Genomic DNA, 5,950 nt, shown 5'->3' on the forward strand with positions numbered 1-5,950 from the left:
ATCCCTCTTCCCTCTCTCTCTCTCCATCCCTTCCTCCCTCCTTCTCCTCACCCTTATCCTTCAAAAACCTCCTCTCTTTCCCTCACTACTAGATCATCCCTCTTCTTTTTCCTTCCTCTCACCCCACACCCACCCCCAGAGACCCCCCACCCCCACATAACTCCCCCTAACGCCTACATTGCGTTACACCACCATAAACCGGTAAAGCGCAGCCGGTGGTAAACGCATGCCTGTCCCAGCCAGTGTCGCCAGCCACTTGACACGTGTTCTGCCAGGAAACGTAAGCATTTCCCGGCTTGTGTTGAGGGGAAATGCACGCGTTCTGTTCCGTTTCTTTTCTGAATTGGGATCTGGACGACTTGTGTGTGTGTGTGTGTATACATATATATCTATAATTTATATATATATATATATAAGATATAAAATATATATATATATATAATATAATATATATATATATATATATATCTATTATATACATAAATATATACATATATCTATACATATATATATATTATATAATTAATATAATATATATATAATATATATATATATATACACATATACACATTATATGCCATATATATATATATATATAATATCATAATATTATATATATATATATATATATATTATAATATATATTATATATATATGTATATATATATATAAATATATACATACATACATACATACATATATATATATAGATTTATATATATATATATATATATATAATCTATAGGTACATTATATATATATAATATAATTCTTTTATATTTAAATAACTATAAATATAATAATATATAATATATATTAAATATAATATTATATATATATATATATATATATGTAAATACACATATGTGTGTGCATATATCACTATATATATATTTATATATATATTTATAACTATATATAAATATATATATATATATCAATATACCATATCTACACAACATATCTCACCTACCCTATATCATATGTATATAATTTTGTAATGTATGTATATATATGTAAATTTATATCTATATATATGTGTGTGTGTGTGTATGAATATAATAGCCACATATATAGACATGGTGTCACACATATATTTATGTATATAGACATCATATAATATATATATATATATTATACATTATACTATTAAAACACATCAACACATCACTCACACACACAAGTACATACCCCCCCCCCCCCCCCCACCCCCCCACCCCTTCCCACCACCCATACGTCCAACACAAACATAATCCCCAGCCTAGTGTACCATACACAAAGAATATGTCCATCTAACTTAACCCCCAAGACAGTACTCAATAAAGTATAATTCGTACAATCCAAACATCCACCTAACAAAGATTTATATTTCACTAAATTCCAACGCATTTACGAGCCTTCGATACTAACACTGCTACAATTACAAAAAAATAGAAAAAAAAAAAAATAATAAAACATACCAAAGTGTTTATATTTCACGACGACTAGAATAAGAAATTGTAGGCCTATATAAATTTCCAACACTTATATTTAGTACAGGAGCTATGTGCACTATGTACCGCTGTGTGACAGTCCAAAGCATTTCCAACTTACTGAACTCCAGTAAGTTTCGAAGGAAGAAAACTCAAAATTTCGTCTATTTTTTATCTTTTTACGCTGATTAGCATGAGGGCGAAATACCTGCTTGTTCTGTGATCATAATCAACCTTAAAATATGTAAGCATATGTAACACGTCATTCCTCGCTATTATATCCACTCATTCCCCAGGTATATTTGGCAGCGTTTCTCATTACACGTGAACAGAACAGAGGTCGACACATAATCCCTTCTCGCAGGGAGACCCCCGGCGGACATATTCCCTTCTTGCTCGGACACTTCGAAAGGGAGTAAACAGCGCTAGGAATGTCGAGACGCAAGTAAGGTTCACTGGCCCTTTGGCTCGGTACGTGTTTCGCGACCTTAAGCGCTTCGACGGGGGTTGGGTTTTGGAGGCTTCAGCTGTTGCTTGGCACACGAAAGAGCTATTATTTCCGACCATGAGACATCCTCAACACAATCCTGAGATATCAACGGCACGGCGAGACAAGCCACGGTACAAAACTTACTTTCTCTCTCGTGGTTGGTTACCTTACGTGCTTGTCTTTCCCTTTAATGATGATGTCGTTCTTCGATACATTCTGGTATTGAGATCAATTTCATGATCGTATTGAGAGAGTCATTTCTAAGGATACGAAGAAGGGAGATGACATGAGCTAGTGCGTGGAAGACCAGAAATCTAACCTCGAGTTAAGAGTACATGAGGCGTTTTATCATTCATATGTTCCTTCAGTTTAGGAGGATCTAGAGGCGGGTTATCATAACGTATAAAATTAGTGATGTTTTGCAATTAAAACTATGTAAGTATATGATATAACTATAAAAATTGTTGATACCTGTAAATGGAAACAACAAATAAGACAATTGTTCTAGACTCACAGAAACCACATGTGCGCGCACGGGATTATATATATAATATATATATATATATATAATATATATATATATAATATATATATATATATATATATTTATATATATATGTGTGTGTGTGGTTTTGTAGGTGTGTGTGTGGTATATAAACATACATACACACACACACATATATATATATATATATAAATATATATATATATCTTTATATATATATATATATCATATAAATATTAGGCATATATAGTTACTTAAATATATATATATATATATATATAACTATATATAATATATATATACATGTATGTATATATATGTATATATAATATATATATATATATATAAATATATATGTATATATATGTATGTATATATATATCTACATACATATATATAGATATATATAAATATATATACATACATATATATATATATATATATATATATATAATATAAATAAAAAAATATATATCTAACATACATATATATAACATATAGGTAATATATTAAATAAATATATAATGTATATAACATATAAATATATAAATAACCATAAATGTTTTAATAAATAATGTATATAAGTATCAATAAAAATCATATATATAATACCTATACCATTTATAAGTAACTAAATATATATATATATAATCATATATATTATAAATATATATATATATACATTCTCTATATATATCATCTAATATATAAATATATATAAATATTATATATATTATGGTATATGTATACTATAAAATAAAAAGTTAAAATAAATCTATATATAAATATATATAAATAAATCTATATTTCTAATAATAAAATATCAATGCATATACCCTATATTTTAAAAGCGAATGATGATTGAGAAGAAGACTCACGAACTACATGGATCTATCTGGTACTTGCGTGCATTTAAGCTTCCCTCTCGCGCCGCGCGTGAATCCTCAATAATAAACCAGTTTCCACATTAGTTAAAAAAATAAATAAATGAAAAAATAATAGATAAATAAATAAATATAAAAGTTTACTGGCGCAGATACACTTCGACTGGTTATCCTATGGTTATCTTTTTCATTTTATATAACTTCATATATAATCTTTTCATTTTAGAAACTCACCCGGAGGTTATGACCTATTTTTAGAATCAGATTTATGTCTGTAAGTAGAAATTAGCACCTCAGCGAGATCTGTGTGTAGTATAGTGTGGGGGGCATATCTAGAATTATTTGTTGCCGATATTTTTTTTTTTTTTTTTTTTTTTCGGGAAGTTAGAATCATAACAGATTTACGATGTTTAGGATTGATAGTTGTAGGTTTTACTAGGATATTTTCTAGAATTAAATTCTTTGATAGATCGTCGGTAATTTATATCATACGAACGCATCTAAAAAAAAAAATCTGGATGATATCAAATACATATGTTTTGTCAGTTTAATTGAGTATATGTAATACTAATACTTATCTATATATGATAAGTGTGATATCACATATGGAAATCATTTGCATGATTTTGATATGCGTATAAAATTCGGGTAATATTTAGAGGTGAATTAGTTATGTTACGTCACTGTATAATTCGTTTAATAAAAAGAAAAAAAAAATTATAACAAATCCAAGTATTAAAATTTGAATATTTTGTCTTAAGATTAATCTATTTTGTTATAAAGTTTCATTAATGGTACAATGAATATTATAATTCGTTTTTTTCCCAGATATATTATGAAATGAAAGATTTTTTTTTTGTCATAGCATTACCACATTCTTTTCTTTGTAATTCATTCTTCCTCTTTCCTCTTCAATTTCTCTTCTTTTATGACCGTCATCATCATTATCTTAATCATTATTATTAGTAGTAGTGTCATTTTAATTATCAAAATCATCATCGTCATTACTACTGTTGTTGTTAATTATTATCATTATCCTTACTATTTCTTTATTGTTTTATTATTATTATTACCATCATTATCTTTGCTGCTAATGATATCGGTCTCATAATCTACACATTAAGTTTAATTCTAGAAAAAAAAAAATCGGATACACTTCTTGAAAACACAGTCGCTATTTATAACCACAAAAAAATAACAACTAAATAAATAAATCACTAAAAAAAACAATAACAACGTATCACATAATTTACAAATAAATCCGTAATCCCTCGCATTCAAAGAGGAACGCGGGAAAAGACACGAACAAGCGAAGCGCGCCATGCGTCGTGCAATGGCTGCAAGACTGCGTGCTTCACCTGTTTCAATGGCGCGCTGATTGCGAGTGACATAATCAAGAGTCATTGTCTGCATAGCTTTACTTCGATCACTCCAAAAAAAGGAGATGTATATGATTAAATAAACTGATGAATTGATGGTATTTGTCATGTCGTGTCAAGGTGACATTGCGTTATGAGTGCGGGTGCATGGAATGCATGACGTTGTAAGGGAAGTCGGCAGTGGGAGGAGTCATGAGTAGTAGATTAATGACGTAATGATGGTTTCATAGAGAGGTTCTGTGACGTCATGGATTTGGGTTTGTCTGGAGAGTGTAAATAGGGGAATATGATACAAGATATACATACATGAATAGGTATACATATAGGGTGTGATTGTCCGTGTGTATGTGTGTATATATGTCTATATATATCTGTCTACATATATGTATACATATATGTTTATATGTATATATATATAAGTAAATATATATATATAAAAATATATATATAATAAATATAAATATATATAATATATTAATTATCTGAGTAACGCACACCTATATCTATACTAAATATATATAGATATATAATAAATATATATATATATAAATATAAATATATAGTATATATAATATATATATGTAATATATATATATATATGTATATAAATATATAAATATAAATAATAATATATATATAATATATATAAATAAATATATATAGATATATATATACACAAATACATAAATTATATATATAATAATATATAAATATATATATATATACATAACTCCGATATGTTGCGTGTGTGTGTGTGTGTGTGTGTGTAGATTGATAGATCGATCGAACATATGCATATTTGTATATGTAATATGTATATATATATAAATATATAAATATATATATATCTATATATATATATAATACATATTTACTTATGGTATATATATATATAAATACAAATATGATATATATAATATTTGTATGTATTTATATATATCATTATAAATACATACCTACATATATAGATGATATAAATGTAAATGAATATATCTATATAATAATATATATATATATATATATATCTATCTATATAAATATATATATATAAGTGTGTGTGTATAGATTAACAATATATATATATATATCTATATCAATATAAATAATAAATATATCTAAATATAGTATATATATATATATATTTTATATAATATATTAGATATATATAAATATATATATTTATAATAAATATATATATATTAATAAATATATATATACTA

At 26.6% G+C, this 5,950-nt stretch overlaps 1 protein-coding gene across 1 annotated transcript in view; it reads left to right on the plus strand.

Annotated features, from left to right (window-relative positions):
- Nucleotides 1-5,950, plus strand: part of LOC122254793 (glutamate receptor ionotropic, kainate 2-like) — a gene marked incomplete in the record, with an annotated part of 86,200 nt that overhangs the window by 46,337 nt on the left and 33,913 nt on the right.

Source organism: Penaeus japonicus, unplaced genomic scaffold, assembly GCF_977035675.1.
Source record: "Penaeus japonicus unplaced genomic scaffold, GWHDUDI00000001_assembly GWHDUDI00000003, whole genome shotgun sequence".
NCBI lineage: Eukaryota > Metazoa > Arthropoda > Malacostraca > Decapoda > Penaeidae > Penaeus > Penaeus japonicus.